Source organism: Choloepus didactylus, chromosome 2 (genome assembly GCF_015220235.1).
Source record: "Choloepus didactylus isolate mChoDid1 chromosome 2, mChoDid1.pri, whole genome shotgun sequence".
NCBI lineage: Eukaryota > Metazoa > Chordata > Mammalia > Pilosa > Megalonychidae > Choloepus > Choloepus didactylus.
The window spans coordinates 183,720,017-183,738,182 of NC_051308.1; the positions used below are offsets into that span (position 1 = coordinate 183,720,017).

At 46.3% G+C, this 18,166-nt stretch overlaps 1 protein-coding gene across 3 annotated transcripts in view; it reads left to right on the forward strand.

Annotated features, from left to right (window-relative positions):
* The first annotated feature begins 563 nt into the window (after positions 1–563).
* Positions 564–18,166, forward strand: part of KANK4 (KN motif and ankyrin repeat domains 4) — an 80,637-nt gene continuing 63,034 nt past the window's right edge. The window contains exon 1 of one of the 3 annotated variants that reach the window (XM_037827053.1): positions 564–828. The gene's annotated coding sequence lies outside the window, so the exon portion shown is untranslated. The remainder of the gene's footprint in view (positions 829–18,166) is intronic. The other 2 variants (XM_037827054.1, XM_037827051.1) reach the window with 2 other exon arrangements.

Genomic DNA, 18,166 nt, shown 5'->3' on the forward strand with positions numbered 1-18,166 from the left:
TATTTTGGAGCGATTAAGTGTCAGAGGAAGATGGCAGTACGAATTGAAAGATTTAGGATTACAGTACTGAGTGGGACCACAAGAATAGCCAGGAAGGAAAAAGGAGAATGGAAAAAGAAAGGACCAAGGAAAGAGAAAAGTTCTGTTACTTTTTGCCCCCTTCCTCGAATTTAGAAAATTCCTCTGGCGAAGTGCACCACTTTACCAGACCTGAGTTCTAGTTCTGGCTTGGGGAAATTATTACCTTGTCTGATGCTGTGTCTTCCCCTCTGTGAAATGGGGTTAGAAATGCCTCACCTAACCAATTATTGTAGGTAAAGATGAACTGAGATAAGTGTATGTGAAAGCTCTTTGGGAATTTGAAAGGCGCAATACACAGATTAGGAGTTTTCTGGTCTCTTCACAAAGAGTTTTTCTTCGAACAGTCCAAGGGCTTTTTGAGTTTATCAAGGCTAAGATCCTCCTCTCGGTTTTGAAATTCTGCCCCTTCCTACACACCAAAGCCCGCGCGCCGCGTCAGGAATCTTTTTTTTTTTTTCCCCCTCCTAGTGAAGGCCGGGATTGGGGCGGTGTTGCAAGCCTCCGCCGACCACGCCGGGTCAGTCCCGCAAAGGCGCCGGTGCGGTCCGCGCCTGCCGCGGTAGGTGTGCCCCGCAGGCTGGAGGGCGCCTGGAGGGTGTGCGCGCCCCAGAAGACGAGTGTGCGCCAGCCCGGGGGTGCGCGCCCGGGACCGGGACTGTACATCGGAGGCTGCGTGCGCCCTGAAGCCGGGGTGTGAGCCGGCTCGCTCCTCGCGCCGGCCGCGCTGGACTCCCGCAGCTTGCCAAGGTAAGGGGCTCTGCGACCCCTGCCTGAGGCAGTGGGTTGGCCCGGGCGTCCCAGCACCCAACCCCGCGCGACCCGGGTTTTGATCCCGGCCCTCGGCTCCTCTCCTCTGGGCTCGTCCCCCTCCCAGTGCCTTAAAGCAGAGGCTGCGGTAACCAGGGGCGGACCTAGCGTCCCCGCTTCGGAGCCTGGGGTCCGGGACAGCGCAGTGAAGGGGGTTGACAGGGCTGCTCGGTGTGCCCAAGGCGGGGGCGCCTCTCCCCTGCTTGCCCGGACCTGGCTCCCGGTGCCCCAGTTCTGGGGCGGGAGAACCGACGGGGAGGGACAGGCCGCGATGTCTTTGCCGCTCAGGTGGTGCAGCCCCCCACCCAGTTTTCCGAGTGGGCACAGCGGTCAGTGCTGCAGCTTGAGGGCTGCGGATGCCCTCCGCCGATCCCAGGACTAGCGTCTTCTTAGTCTCTCCTCTAGCAAAAGCCGGCCCTCGTTGTCTACCGTGGAACCCCCCTCGGCCCCTGGATGAACTTTCCAGCGTTCGCGTTGGGTTGCGACGTTGGGTGGAGGTAGCGGGGCCTGGGGGACCGTGTCCACAGGACTTGAGGGTGCTTTGCTGAGCTTGCGTGCCACTTGGTTAGCTCCCCACCCTCTCGCTTCCCTCCTAAGGTCAAACGTTTGACCCCAGGTACTTTGTCGCTGCAGAGTGGCCAGTTACTTAATGTGAGAAGTTGGAAAACCCAGCCCATGACCCTACACCAGCCCTCACACCATGCCTGAAACTATGCTTCCCGCAGGCATCTGCCAGGGCTGCAGGAACAGAAGGTCTTAGTTCCGCAGCACCCTGGGATGCAGGCCTGGAGGGCAAGGAGAAGGCATTTTCCAGGAGAGAGAGGAGGAGATCTAGCCTCCACTCATGTGGTGACCCTCTGAGGCTGAGCACAGTCCTTTCCTCTTGACCACATGGGGCCAGGGAAGGGTCAGACACAGTGAGAGACCAGGTTAAGGCCTGGAGAAAAGGCATCTTGAATTAAATATGATTCCCAGGGGCCTGCCTGGATAAATTCAATTCACATTCCTTAGAGCCGGTCCAAGCATCAACACAGGAAAACCTAGACCTAAGCTTGGAATAGCAGAGTCCATTCCGATATGGCCCTCTCAACTCCACCCCTCCTGCCCACATCCAAAACTCTTTCCTACTGGACTATAATGTGCCTCCAGGGGCAGAGTTTTGGAGAATGGCTCAGGATCTGCATCAGCCTTTCATTCAGTCAACAAATATTTACTCTGCCAGGCAGAGGGCAAGGTAATGGGTCAGAAATGAACAAAACTGGCCGTCTCTGGCCTCATGGAGCTTGCAATCCATTGGCCATAACCGAGATGAATCAAATCACTGAAATAAATACAGAAGTATAAACGGTGCTAAATTCTTTAGAAGAAAAGGACGAGGTGTTCTGAAAGCATGTACTAAGTCTAGTAATTGCTCAGTCTGAAGGCTGGTAGGAGTTTTTAACTAGGTAAAGAGGGTGGGAAGAGCCTTTTAGGTAGAAAGAACAGAATATGAGAGGGCCTTGAGGCCAGTAGCAGAGTCCAGTGGAGGGACTGAAAGCCTTTGTATGGCCAAGTGTTGACTAGGGACCCAACTGGGCATGCCCCATAGTCCTGCATCCCATTGACTGGGCCAACCAGGGCCCTCCTTTCTCAGCCATGATAATGGACAGTTGGAGTCCCACTGGCTGCGTCACAGTGCAAGGAAAGAAAGAGGGAGAGACTGACAAGCAGCTTGTCTAGCACATGCTTACTGTCTGCACCCTGGTCAGACAGCCCATGCCCACTCATGGTGCCTAGAGGCAGTGAATCTTTCTTCCCCTGGTTCCCTGTTGCCCATTGAGCTTACAGCTGATCAAGGCTCTGCCCGCTGTTTAGGGAGACAACATGCTGGAAGTGGTAGCTCATTCTAGACTGTTAAAATTGGAAAGAATTCTGTGCCCAACAATGTGAAATTCCTTAGGGTGGTACACATGGCATTTCCTAATCTAGGCCTTGCCTAACTTTCCAGCCTCATTACTGGCCTCTGCTGCCTCCTCCCACCCACTGCCCACCCCCACCCCATAATGAACACCCTCTGTGTTCTACTCACACATCACACTCCAAGCAGTTCCTGGAACACACATAGCCTTTGCACGTGCTCTCCTTTGTCTAACTCTTCCTGCTTGTTCACCCAGGGAATGCATGCTTAGCCTTCAACATTAAACTTAAAGTGTTTTCCTCTGGAAGCCCTTTCCAGGCCAGGCAAAGTCAAATGCTTGTTCTTTGTTTCCGGAGCTCCTGGGACATGCTTCTGTTTAGCGAGCATCAACTGTGTTGGGCATTTAAAAGCAGGACTCTCTTGTCATATTAATGTCTCAAGTGCCTAATACAGAGCAGGACATGGAAAAGGTGCTCAACAGATCCTTGGTGGATGGAAACTGGAGAATTTCTCAACCTTTTTTATAGGAGGTGGAGTCATTTATCCTTTTGAGATTTTTTATCGTATTTACTCTAAATGCATAAAAACCTAAAATATTTTGCATGGAATATCATATGATTCACAGGCCCTCCAATCCCTTTACTGACTCCATTTCTGTAACTTTGGGCACTTATTTTACAGGAAACCAAGGCCCAGTGAGGAGAAGTGACTTCCCTGAGCACCCATAGCTAGTGGAGAGCATCGACTCCAGCCTCTGACTTCCAGTGCAGGGCTCCTCCCAGCTCTCTGCTTCCTTTAGGCCAACAGTCTCCTTTCATCCTGGCACTTTGTGAAGGCCTCTGCTTATGGCTGAAAGATGGATATCCTGGTTTTGCTTCAGTGCAATAGTAGCCTAAGGTGTGACAGGGAGAAAAATCTTATTATGGGTAGAGTTGACAATTCGGAAGACAGATGGGGCATCTTCCTGGCCTTTTCCCCGTCCTGGCCTGCTGTGCTGTTACATCTGTTTTAGCTGGTGGAGGGCCATGTGTGCTTCACAGTTCTTGCCTGGGGACCTGGAGAGGGCCATGTGGGCCAGACTGGGAGACCCTCTGGTTGGGACCTTTCAAATCAGGAGCTCAGCTATTTGTCCTTGTCAACAGCTCCTTCTCCACAGAGCAGGCTAAGGATTGAGAATGGGGTTCTTGCTTGCTGCCACTGGAACTCTTGCCTGCCTGCCTCCTGTTTTCTGCAATAAAACACCTACTCAGGCTACATCGTTCTTGTCTGCTGATCAGGATCTTCATTCATTCAGTAATTCATTCATTCACCAAAACTGCATTGAGTCTTTGCTCTGTATCAGGCATTGTGCTGATTCCACTTTATCAGGAATGGTCATGGAGAGTGTAGCTGAGCATCTGGGGTTCTGCTCTGCAGGGGAAAGGGAAGAGGTAACTTTTAGTTCTAATTCATTCCATACCTGGGGAGGTAGGGTGGGAAGGACATTTAGAACTTCCTAATGCTGAAAATTTGCTCACTTTTAAAACTCTATTCTAGGACAAATTATGTCACCTCTGGGAGGAGTCAATTTCCTTAACTGTAAAATGGGTTCGATAACAATACCTTCTTGCCTGTCTCTGGGCTGTTGTGTGGATATGATCACATTTCAGATGGCTGAGCCACTCAATTCTGTATGTGAAATAGGAGAAGTACAGTATAAGAATAGTGTGCATTTGTGACCAGCGCTGGCACATTTCATCCTTGCAATAATCTTATATGGAGTTGCTGTCATAATCCCCAATCTCTCGATGACGAAAGCAAGGCTCAGAGAGGTTAGGTGACTTGTCCATGGTCATGGAACTCATAAGTGATACAACTGGGGTTTGGTGAGCTTTCTGTCTCTGGAGACCAGACTGCTAAGCACTTTTTGCTGTTCTGTAGTAGAGTGTATAGGATAAGGCACAGGCTCAGAGGCCAGAGGATCCTGGGATTTAATCCTAAAATTGCTTCTAACTAGCTGTATGGTTTACAGCTGGATCCCTAACCTCTCTGGGCCTCAGATGCTAACCTGTAAGCTCCCAGATCCAGCGTTAGACTAATAGGCTTCTAATAGGTCTTTCTGTGAACAGTGTCCAGTCTACACAGATATTTCAAAGCAGGATTTAAAGGAAGGAAGAGAGGCCCTTCTGCTAAAAATAGGCCTGTGGCAGTTTCTGGAATAAAATAAATGCTGTCCCAAGATTTCAAGTAGGTGGTTGATGGGATATGCAGGCAGTTATGGATCGGTGGTATCTAAAGAAGCTGGCTGAACATTCTTTCTCCAAGGGAAAGAAGTCTAATTTTAAAAGGGATACCTCACTGTCTCGCCCATGTCCTGAGCCCTACCCCTCAAATAGATCTCCAGAGACACAAGTTTCGTGGGAGAAAATGCAGATCCCCATTCTCATCCTCCTCCCCATTTTTTGTTTCCAAAAGTAAATAAAACTTAATGGTTGGATTTTTTTTTTTTTTTAGTTGTGTTGTGGCTTTTTCCCCCTTTGGGGGAGAAGATCCTTTGTGTCTGCAGAGTTTCCTTTGGTATATATTTCTAGTTTGTTGCTCTGACGTCAAGTAACAAAGGGCAGAGAAATATGGGATTGGGGGAAATTTGCTCCATGCAAAGATAAAAGAGCAGCCTGTACCGCCTCCTCCTCTTGACAGCCTGGTTTCTGCAAGCGCAGACCCAATGGCCCGCAGAGCTTTGGCTCTCAGTGTAGGCAATTTTGATTTCCCTAAGCAGGGCACCAGGCAACAGAGCTGAGTGTTTCCAGGTGCCTCGTTCATGGACTGCTCTTCACCCCCCGACCCTCTTCCCCTTTGGAAAATGTAGCCATCCAGTTCTCAGAAAAAGGTTTAAAAGAGAAGGAATGTAGTAGTGGATGGTGGTGGCTGAATATAAATCCAGTATGGTGAGGGTCTGAATTTATTAGATACAAAATTCAGTATGTTGCTGGGGGTAGAAGGGCATTTTGTCAGTAATATTGGAATATTTTAAGAGATTATTTTGTGCTATTTCAAATAAAGAAGTAAATAGATAAATAAATAATGAAGGGCATCACCCCCCTGCCCCTCAAAAAAAAAAAAAAAAAAGTGTGGGGGGAGAAGAAAAAAGGAAAATGGCTCCACTGCTTGCATGTCATGTGAGCTTGAGCAAGTTAGTTTAAAAGTCACTGAATTTCGGTTTTCTCACCTGTAAAATGGTGATGGTGATACTGACTTTGGACTCTTTTCCTACAGAAAACAGAGGCTCCCTTAATCTGATTCTAATGAGTTATGGGGTGGGTGAGGATTCATAAAGGCGCTATTGATATCTAAGAGCAGGCTGGAACGAGGCTGGGCATCCCCGGGGCGGAGCGGACAGGGCTCTGAGTTCCAGGCAGCTCCCACAGTTCAGCAGGTCACTGGTCTCCGTTCTGTGGTGCCACCTTTCACTACCATTGGCTCAACTCAGGACCTGCCCCCTGCCCCCTGGCTCTACTCTACCATGTACCTCACCTCTTTGTCTCTTAGTTCCCATTCCAGAGAGGATCCCATTGTCTGAGCTCAGTTCTCTGGAGGCCAAGTCTTCCTCTCCTGGTCACATCTTGTCAGGTCTTCGGTCAGCTTGGGGCTGGGCCAGTTGGATGGGAGGGGCAGGCAGAGGAGGGTCAATGGCATAGAACTCGGCCTTTTGGGACAGGAAGGGCTGTGGGTCCTGGAAGGAGATGAGGGTGAGCTGGAACTTGAGAATATGCCCAGTACAAATACTTACTGAATTGTAAAGCACCTCGCAAAGGTCCTTAACTTGGAGTCAACGTGTATACAATTTAGAGGGGTGGGTGAATTTGGATGGGAGTAAAAATAACAACTTTGGCAGTCATTTCGTCTTCACTAACTACCCAATAAGGTTTGACTGTTGTTATTCCCATTTTATTGGTGAGCAAAGTGAGGTTCTAAGAAGTTAAATATTTGCTGTAGGTCACAGAGGTATTAAGTGGTGGAGCCAGGATCTAAGCCCAGATCAGACAGATTCCCAAACCTCTTGCTCTTCAAAAGCACCGCAGGCAACCACAAGAACAGTCTGTTTGGAGAACCCTGGGCTGCCATCTTTGTTTTGGGAAGACTGTACTTACTGTCCACCCTGTATTCCCAATCCAGCTTTCTAGCCTTTTGCCTCTTCCTGCTCCTCTTCCCTTCCCTTCCCACCCTTAATGCATTCCCATGCACACATTCCACAGGAGTCAGAATAGGATAAACATTGCGAGCAAGAGCTGTCGAGTCAGGTGGAACTGAGTTCAAATTCTGGCTCTGCCACCTCTGGTGTGCATGTGCTGAACCTCAGTTTTTGTATCTGTGAAACTAAAATAATGATACCTTCTTCCTAATTTTAAATATTCTTTCCACTAGTGCTTTAGCCATTTGGGATACTGTTCTTTCCCTGGGAGTGCACCCACTCTCATCTTACACTGGGAGAAATCTTCCCCATCTTCAAAAGCCAGCTTCTCTGGGAGGGCTTCCCTAATTCCCTCAGACCTGACCCATGGTCAGCAGGCATCACTCCCTCGCCTGTTTTAGGAATTCACTCGGGTTCCCCATGCGTGGCTGTCTCCTCTGGGTATAAGCTGCCTCTCCACATCCTCAGTGTTCAGGGTGGCATCTGGTGTGGCATCCTTTCCAATAGAACCTCGAAAACTGTCAGTGAACGAATGGCACCTGTCCATTCCCACTTCAGGTCCCCACTGCCCATTCTTCCCAAACACCGCTTCTGGGTCCTGTCACCTAAAGCTTGTCTCCCAGCTTTCTGTGGCTGCTGCCTCTTTTTCCCTCTCTCCCCAGTCCTCACCCTGAGCACCCCCCAACTCAGTCACTACTTTTTAATGCATTTTTTATTACAAACTTTAACATATATACACAACAGTGATAACTTTCAAAGTACAATTTAACAAGTGGTTAGAGAGCAAATTTCAAAGAATGTCATGGGTCACCATTTCACAACTTCAGCTATTTCCATTGTTGTAAAATATGACATATATACAGAAAGGTGTTAACTTTCGATGTACAGCTCAACAAGCAATTATATAGGTAGTTTCAAAAACTGTTATGGGTTACAGTTCCACAGTTTCAGTTCTTTCCTTATTATGAAATATAGGGTATATACAGAAAGGTGAAGACTTTCAAAGCACAATTCAATGAGTAGCTATAGAGCAAATTTCAAAGAATATTATAGGGTACAGTTCCACTGTGTCATTTACCTCCTTCCAGCTATTCCAACACCCCAGCATCTAAATATATATATATATATTTATATAAAATTTTAGTATTCATAGACATTTGTTTAATTTTATCTTGTTTGTTGCTATCCCTTCCTCTCACTTAATCTCTTAATCCATCTTCAGGGGTGTCTAGGCAGTGAGCACCCTAACTTGTTCATATTGAAAGGGGGTGTTGATAATATGGGGAAGGGGGCTGCATCTGATTGTTGTTCTTAAAGAGGCTGTTGCCTCTGAGTTTTAGGACTTGTCTGGCATGGGAACACTCTTGTGGATATACATTTCTGAGATGTAAAACTTAGTACGTGAATCTTTTATAGAATCTCAGATAGGGACCTAGGTATTTGGTAAGGGCATGGCATACTGTGGCCATTTGGGATGTCTAGCTGGAGCTTGCATAAGAGAAACCTCCAGGATAACCTCTCAACTCTATTTGAGATCTCTCAGCCACTGTGACCTCAACTTGTTACCTTTCTTTTTCCCCCTTTTAGTCAAGTAGGCATTTAATCCCTCACTGCCAGGACCAGGCTCATTCATGGGAGTCATGTCCCACGTTGCCAAGGGAGATTCATTCCCCTAGGAGTCATGTCCCTTGTGGGAGGGAGGTTAATGAATTTATTTGTCTGGTTGCCACCCAATCATTATTAATGTTGCCTCCAGTTATTGGGTTCATAGGGCTTCTGTGCAGTTATAATAATATTTGAGTTGCAGGATACAACCTCCCGGTAACCTAGCCCACCCTCCTCACCTTACAGGACACTGAGGGCCGGGGTGGGGGTGGGGGGCATGTGGCAGGCTCTGGGTTGCACAGAGAACAGGTGACTGAACAGAAATGAGAGCTCCAGGTTTCTTGCTCCACGCTCTGTGCTGCCCTGACACTAACAATGAGAGTTCTCTTCCATGCTGGTGAGCAGGCTGATGTGTCAGGGGCGAGGGGGCACACACAGGGCATGTGAGGAGCACCTGAAATCACATTCTTCGGCTGCTGCTTACTTGCCCCACCCCTGCATCTGCCCCTGAGCTGGCCCTCCTTGACCTTATCTTCTCCCTCATTCTTTGCTAGTCAGGCCGTGGGTGATTCCTGGTGGTGCCAAAGACTCCTGCCCTGAGACCTCTGCTGAGGCCTGAAATTCTGTGCATTCGAGTCTTTCCATTGTGGATTTGATCCTTCCTGAAACCTACTGTTAACATGCAAATGTTACCTGGAAGGGGAACCTGTTAACCCAGGACTGCTAGGCCAGCGGCCTGGAACATGGCATACACTGGGCTTTGCTTAAGTTATAGCACCTCCTTATCCCTCAATTTCCTCATCTGTAAAATGGGAATAATAAGAGATTGTCTTATCAGATATCCCAGAGAAGAAATGAGGTAATGCATGGGAAACATTGGACATAATAAAGTAGTCCATAAAATTAGCTTTTTTTTCCCCTTTTCTTTTCTTAAATCTGTAGAATATTCGGTCAGTTCCCTCGCTGAAGTCCTGGTTCTTGTTAGGTCATTTTTTAAAACTACTTTTTGTTTAAGTAATGTGGTCTCCTTTTGTTTTAAGATTTTGTTTGTTTTGTTTTGCTTTTGTTTTTTCTTTCTAATTATAAAACGGTTTTGAACCTCGTTTTGTTGCCTTTTATCATGGGTTGGAAGTCCTACCTTACTGGTTTACTGAGGGTTTAGTGAGCCAATGTGCCTGCAGGTGCCAGGCCTGCCCGAGGCTCTCAGCAGGAGCCGGGTGTTCTTAGATGTATCATGGAGGTAGGGATTGAAAGCCCCTGGGAGCCTGGGGGAGGTTCTGGATGAAGCACTTGGGGAGGAGGAAAAAGAGGCCCAGGGAAGGAAAGTGGGGGGTCCCTTCCCCTTCTTTCCTCTGCTTAGATGTGGAGCCTGGGTGGGAGGGAGGGGACCTGGGGATCCTGCCCAGAAGTGAAGTACTCCCGCTGCCAGCCGGGAGCTGGGCCGGGCCGGGGGTGGACCTGATGACCTCTCCCCGGGGTCATTTGCCTTCAAGGTGAGTTGTCTGAGGCTCAGAATCCCCCAGGAATGGTGTCCTTGGCCTTTCCTCCCATCTGGACTTATTTTGGGGTTGGGGTTGGGGTTGGGGGGTGGAGTTTTGTTTAACTCTCTGGTCTCATGGTAGGTGTTGCTGTTGTCCATTGTCATAAACCTCTTCTTTGAGGGGGCAGCTGAGCTTTTGAGAAGATCAACCGGGCTAGATTCTCTGCTGTTTCTCCTGAGACCCTGGCCGCTCCCTCCAGCCTGGGCCAGGGCAACGGTCGTGGAGGAGCAGCAACCCAGCCTCCTGGGCATGGGGGGTGGGGGGCAGGGTGGGAGATGGGGGGAGTGGGGTGAGATGGGGTGACTTAGGAGTTTTCTAATAAACAGCAGTGCCTCACTTCCAAGGTTTTCTGAAGGAGCATACACTTCTTCCTGTTGTCCTGACTCAAAAAGGCACATTTTCTGGCTGAGCAGCTGCCTTGGGCAATGGAAATAGTTGTCAGCCCTTCCCCATCCACAGGGCCTGCTGGGAGCTTCTCCAGTTTACTTTCCTGCCAGCCTCTGAGGAAGGCTCATACCCACCATCATCCATCATAACTGAAGTTATCCCTCCAAAGCTGAGCCTGACTGATGCGGAAAATCACTTTCCCCTAGGCTTAGGTGCCCAGAAGCAAAAAGCAGCAGTTAGTGCTGGTTCCTAGGGTCCGCAGGCCAAGCAGCAACCTGGGGAAGAGGGTGGGAGGAAAGAGGGATGACAGCTGGAGACCTTCCTAACTATCTGCTTTCAGTCTGGAGTACAAGGGATCCAGTATCAATCCCAGCCCAGAAGTGGGGCTCAGAGCCCTGCCATTTCTTTGTTGCCTGTGATCTGTTACTGTCCTTTCTTCCCTCCTTCCTTCTTCCCTCCTAGCTTCCTCCCTTCCTCCATCATTCCCTCACGCCTTCTCACCCTCCCTTCCTTCTTTCCTTCCTTCACTCCTTCCTCCCATCCATTCATTCATTCTTCCAATAAATATTGACTAATCACTGGGCCGGGTACTGTGCCAGGCAGGGAGCTTACAACTCAACAGGGGAGACAAATGATCAAATAGATAATTACAGTTTGATGAATGATAGGATAGATGTTCTTACAGGGAGCTATGGGGGCTCAGAATTGGGAAGGGACCCATTCCTGAGTGGTGGGAGTTAGGAGGGGGGAAAGGTGCTGGCCAATAAAGCTGTCTTAAGGGTCAAGTAGGAGTTACCAGCAGGAAGAGGGAAGAGGAGGGAGCAGAGAGAAGGTACTGTCTATTCAGAAAGCTCAAGATCATCACTTATTCACTGGACTTTGGTTTTCTATCCTGTAAAATAAGGAAAAAGTACCAAGATCCTAACTGGCCTTTCATGATCTACCAGAAAGATTCAAGTGTGCAGAAATAGCTGCACTGTGAGGCAGAATGTGAGAAATACTAGGCTCATTGCAAATACAATGGTGGGGTGGAGTAGCTTCCTGAAAAGGCCCTGGGAGGGTGGGCAATGTTCAATGAGTTTATTATTTGAGATTAGGAGGAATTGGGGAAGAGGTGCCGTTTAAGCAGCTCTTTGAAGGGTGGGAAAGACTCAGGTAGAGAATATAAGAAAGGGCATCCTGAGGGATTGGTACAGCGTGAGCAAAGGCACTGAGTTGTTAAGGGTGAAGTGTGGGTCGCATTTATGAGAGGCAGAGGAGCTGGGGAGGAGGCTAGAGAGGTGGGCTGAGACCACCGCCAATGCCTAACTGGGCACGTAGGCGGCATTCTCTCTGTCCACAGCTTTTGTTTGACCAATACAGGGTCAAAAAGAGAAAAGAATTCTTAGGTGTCAATATTTCAAAACAAGATTCTACATAAATTCCACATTCCTGGTTTCTCTTGAAAGTAATCAGATGTTTTCATCTGATGGTCTTGAATCTGGCAACAGGTCTAGACACACCTGGGCGGAAGTGGGAAGTGGTCTCTCAGGCGAGTTCTTCAACCTTGGGTTGTTTCTCCCACTGGCCGCTTAGCCTGTCTGAAATCCCCACCATTCCAGTCACTCTAGAGTTAAAACATTTGTACTATGAAAGCTCCTAAGGAGATGCTAATGCATTACAAGGAAAGAGAAAGAAAATCCTAATCTTTCAACCTTATAAATCCCTTTATCAGATTAGGGAATAAATTTTAATTTTAGAGAAGCAAGTAAGTGGGGAAAATGGGATGCTTAATGCCTGATGGCTTGGGAAGGACCCTCTAGGAAGTGAAGGATGGGAGCAGGACCCCTGGAAAGATGGGGGAGCCATGATGCTGGGGTGGGCCCTTTGCCCACTGCTCACAGGTATGGTGTTTGCTGGGAAAGGACACCAAAACACTCGTTCTTGGCAAATATTTATTGCCTCATAAGATGTTTACTACCTTATTTTATTAAACTTTTAAGTTTAAAAAGTTGGAATCCTGAACAGCAAGGTGAAATGTGTATGTGTTTTACTGATAAAAAAAAACTAATGGAGAAATGAAATTTTTTCTATTTTTTGAATAATTTTGGGTGTATGTGTATGTGTGTGTGCACATGTACAAATATATGTCCTTTACCATTCGAGAGGCTCAGTTAGAACAGTGGTGGTTTGAAGCTGTATGCACCCTAGAAAAACATGTTCTTAAATATAATACATTAGAGTGGGTGCAGAATCTTTTGGTGAGGCTACTTCAGTTAAGGTGTGATCCACCTCATTCAGGAAAGGTCTTAATCCTAATACTAGAGTCCTTTATAAGAGAAAGAAATTTGGACAAAAAGAGAGAAAGCCGTGGAAGGAAGAAGCTGAAATCAACAAACCAGAAAGAGAAGGGGGCAACCAGCAGGTGCTGCCATGTGCCTTGCTGTGTGACAGAGGAGCCCAGGGTAGCCTGTAGCCAATCTTCGGGAAGAAAGCATCGCCTTGATGGTTACTTGATTTGGACATTTTTCTTGGCCTCAAAACTGTAAGCTAATAAATTCCCATTGTTCAAGCCAAACCATTTCATGATATTTGCTTTCAACAGCCTAGGAAACTAAAACAGAGCACTATTGGGCAACTTTATTTAAAAATTATCTTAAAAATTGTTCCAGTTAGTTGCAAAAGTTTAGAATAATGTAGAAGCATGTAAAGGGGAAGGTTCAAAACTGTCAAGAATTGATGCTTAGAGCATATGGGGCAGTTTGGAGTTTATAGTTCTAGTCTTGGCTCCATACCTACATGATATATGACTACATATCCTTCTATAGATCTAGATATATTCCCATATATATCTGAATATACAGTCTTTAAAATAAAAAACATATGGTTCTGCAGTGTTTTCTTCCTGATGCTGTATTTTGAACATATTGCTGGGTCATTACATCACCTGGAGGCCTGTGTAAAGAGATGGGAAACACTACTGAAGTAGAAAGAGCTAGTTTTGAATACTGACTATGCCTCTGAGCCTTAGTTCCCTCTTCCATAAAATGGGAGTAATAATTCCTTCCTTCCAAGGTTACAATGAGGATTAAATAAAAGGCTAATGTACTCAGCGCAGCTTGTTGGATGCTGGATGATCAGAGTGTTCACTTTGCTTCCTTACAAACCCACAGCACCCTCTGCACCACTGAGAAAAAGCAAACCTTTCTGGCCCTGCTTACATTTTCCACAGTTTGGATTCCTCGTTCTCCACTCTTCATCTTGGGGTAGGGGAGTGGGAGGAGAGATGTCATGAATCTGGGATGAATTACAAGTTTTTACAATGGAGTTTTAAAATCCTCTTTCTAGTGTTGAGTTGAGTAACATTAAATTCTCAAACAGTTCATTAACAGATACTTTCACGTTTTAGTTGGGACCTCTTCCCTGAATCACTGTTATTTATTCAGCTGCAGGAAAATTCTTGAATCAAGGTATGTGGTTTTCTGTGGTAGGAAGCTTGTGTCCTGCATGGGTTCCTCTTGGGGATGGGGCCGTCCTCCTGCCAAGTAGAACAAGTCAGCTCCTCTTAGCACAAGGGGGAGAATCATACCTCTTCCTTGCAAGTGGTATCCACTTCCTGTTCCCTATTTTTCCTTCTTCTCTTCTCTCGCCCAACTTCCCTCCCCAGATTATAATATTCTTTTTCACTTGTGTAACACATCTTCCTTAACAAAGCATCCTTCCTCCCATTATCTCTTTAAATCCTACAGCAATTCTAAAGATTTAGCAGCTGAGGCCTAGGGAAGCAGTGATAGGCCTTACACTCACACAGCAAAAATTGGACAAATCTGAATTAGGATCTGGATTTCCTGGGTTGCAATCCAGTGCTGGTCACGCTGTATCATGTTGCTTTCTTTCTTAATCATTGGCAGGAAGTTCCTGAAAGGGAGAACTGCATGAGGGGGGATTGGCCCTGGTTCTGGCCGGTCAGGAAAGGCATTTTAGAACCTGTAAGGTTGTTGGCCCTAGTGTGCTGGGAGAAAGGGGTGGGAACAGATGAAGTGGATGGATTTGGAGGACACCCCAAGGTTGGTGGAGGGGGCAGGTGGGAGCTGGAGAGGTAGAGAATGGACTAAGCTAGGACACTCGTGCAGAGCTAGGACACTGAAGGGGAGGCTCTTGGATTGGAAGTGGCTGCAGAGCCAGCCCTTGCCTACACTGGAGGGTTGGTGAGCTTTTTAAGCCTTCAGTCGCTTTGGATGTGTTGTGTGTTGAATTGTGTCTCCCTAAAAAGAGTAGCTGAAGTTCTAACCCCAGCACCTGAGAATGTGACCTTATTTGGAAACAGGGTCTTTGCAGATGGAGTTAGTTAAAATGAAGTAGGGAGAGAGATCTAAGATGGCAGCATAGAGAGGAGTGGAAGCTAAGTAGTCCCCCTGGAACAACTAAAAAAAAAACCAGAAACAACTAGTATACAATCCAGAATAACTGCAGGAGGACAGACATGAACGTCCAGTCATCATACACCAACCTGATTTGGGAGGAATGCCCGAGATCACAGCACAAAATCTGTAAGTAAGAACTGTGGATCCAAATCGGGAGACCCCTCCCCCATAGCCCGAGCTACATAGCCTCGTGGTGCCAGAGAGAAGCTTTCTCCCACTGAGTGAATATAGCTCAGCTGAGCTCCAACTGGGGTTTTAATTAGCGAGTGTGAACTACTCACTACGAGGTGCAAATCCCCAAGAAGTAGACAGAGGCTTTGGGTGGCGACTAACCTTGGAAAGCCAGAGGGTCTCCTCGGACTAACTATGTTCCCTTTTCAACTCAGTGGAGAAAGCCTCAGCCATTTTGAGTTCCCAGTTCTGTGACCCAGACAAGGGTATAGCACAGGCAGAGAGAGACCATTGAAATGCTAATGTCCTCCCCCTAAGGCATCCATCTTCTTTAAAGAGGATAGGGGTGGGGCCCAGCTTTACTGGCTGCCTTTCATTCAGAATTTACACCAGTCAAGAATTATAGGCTAATCTTTGCATCAGGCAGACAGCCTCCCTGCATGGCCTGGCAGCCTGGGGCTTAGCTTGAGGGACGACGTGCACAGCCTTCCCTCAGCAGAGGTCCTGGAAGATCACAGCTGAGAAGGGGGGCCCACTTGGAAAACCCAGGGACGCTATGTCAGTGTCAGTGGTATGTGGGTCAGTGACAGAAAATCTGGGGCAAAACTGAAATGAAGGCTTAGACTCTTGCGGTGACCTTGAATCTCTGGGAACCTAGGGGATTTGAATATTAAAGCTGCCCTTCCTCTCTGGCCACCTGTACACATGCCCCACATTCAGGGTGGACGGCTCCAGCAACACACCCAAACTGAGTTCTCCAACTGAACCCCACAAGAATCATTTCCCCACACACCACAGAGACGGAGTTGGGGAGAACTGACTGGAGATGTATAGGTGACTTGCAGACGCCATCTGCTGGTTAGTTAGAGAAAGTGTACGCCAAGAAACTGTGTTTCTGAAAAATTAGATTGGTATCCTTTTTTTTTTACAACTTGAAAGAACACTGTCAAGCAAAGCAAATGCCAAAAGGCCAAAAACAACAGAAAATCTTAATGCGTATGATAAAACCAGACGATATGGAGAATCCAACTCCAAACTCCCAAATCAAAATATCGGAAGAAGCACAGTACTTAGCAAAATTAATCAAAGGACTACAATCAAGGAATGAAAACATGGCAAAGGATTTAAAGGACATCAAGAAGACCATGGCCCAGGAAATCAGCGACATAAAGAAGACCCTAGAAGAGCATAAAGAAGACATTGCAAGAGTAAATAAAAAAATAGAAGATCTCATGGAAATAAAAGAAACTGTTGGCCAATTTAAAAAGACTTTGGATATTCACAATACAAGATTAGAGGAAGCTGAACAACGTCTCAGTGTCCTAGAAGTCCACAGAACAGAAAATGAAAGAACAAAAGAAAGAATGGAGAAAAAAATAAAAAAAATTGAAATGGATCTCAGGGGTACGATAGATAAAATAAAACATCCAAACTTAAAACTCATTGGTGTCCCAGAAGGGGAAGAGTAGGGTAAAGGTCTAGAAAGAGTATTCAAAGAAACTGTTGGGGAAAACTTCCCCAACCTTCTACACAATATAAATACACAAAGCATAAATGCCCAGTGAACTCCAAGTAGAATAAATCCAAATAAACCCACTCCGAGACATATTCTGATCACACTGTCAAACACGGAAGAGAAGGAGCAAGTTCTGAAAGCAGCAAGAGAAAAGCAATTCACCACATACAAAGGAAACAACATAAGACTAAGTTGTGACTACTCAGCAGCCACCATGGAGGCGAGAAGGCAGTGACATGACATATTTAAAATTCTGAGCGAGAAAAACTTCCAACCAAGAATACTTTATCCAGCAAAACTCTCCTTCAAATTTGAGGGAGAGCTTAAATTTTTCACAGACAAACAAATGCTGAGAGACTTTGCCAATAAAAGACCTGCCCTACTTCACATTCTAAAGGGAGCCCTACCAACAGAGAAACAAAGAAAGGAGAAAGAGATATAGAGAATTTTAACAGACATGTATAGTACCTTACATCCCAAATCACCAGGACACTCATTTTTCTCTAATGATCACGGATCTTTCTCCAGAATAGACCATACGCTGGGACATAAAACAAGCCTCAATAAATTAAAAAAAAAAAAATGAATATATTCAAAGCACATTCTCTGACCACAATGGAATACAAATAGAAGTTAATAATTTTTGAACTGTAACTCCACTATTTACTTCCTGCATGATATAAATTACATGAACTCTAATGACAAATCAGTGGTTTTGAACTCAGTGTAAAATATGTAATTTTAGACAACTATATAAAGGTGGGGGAATGGAGGAGTATAGGAACATAGTTTATGTGTCCTATTGAAGTGAAGGTGGTATCAAAAAAAAAAAAAACAAGATTGATATGGATTTAAGAGGTTAATTTTAACCCCCACAGCAAACACAAAGAAATTATCAGAGAATATAACCATGGAGACGAAATGTAGAGTTTGGGTTAGAGAAATGGGAAAGGGGCAATGGGGAGTTAAGAAATGAGCGTGGAGTTGCTGTTTGAAGTGAAGAGAAATTTCTAGTAATGGATGGTGGGAAAGAGCAATACAACATTCTAAATGTGATTAATCCCACTAATGGAAGGCTAGGGAGGGGATGGAATGGGAAGATTTATGCAGCATATATGTTTCCACAACTAAAAAAAATAAAAGTCTAAATAGATGACAATTGAATGCCAAGGATGTACTTGGATGGGATTGGAGGATAGAGGACAGGTGGCTCAAAGGGACACAGTTGAGACATAAGGTAAAGGAAATATAGAATGTAAGCTTTGTATCATTGTTGAATCTCTTGTACTTCATAGCGGCGCTTAATGGGATTGCATAAAAGAATGTTGTTGTTCATGCGAAGTGTATATGTGAATTATAGTGTATGTTCAAGGATGTGTGCAGCTAGCTCTCATCTGTTCAGAAGACAGAGCAATAGATGATGGATGATAGATAGGGAGGGAGGGAGGGAAAGAAATAGCGATGTGACAGCATGTTAAAGTTGGTGGATTGAGCTATCGGGGGAGGGGTGTCAGGGTGTGCTGGTTTGAATGTATTATGTCCCCCAGAAAAAGCCATATTCTTTGATGCAATCTTGTGGGGCAGACA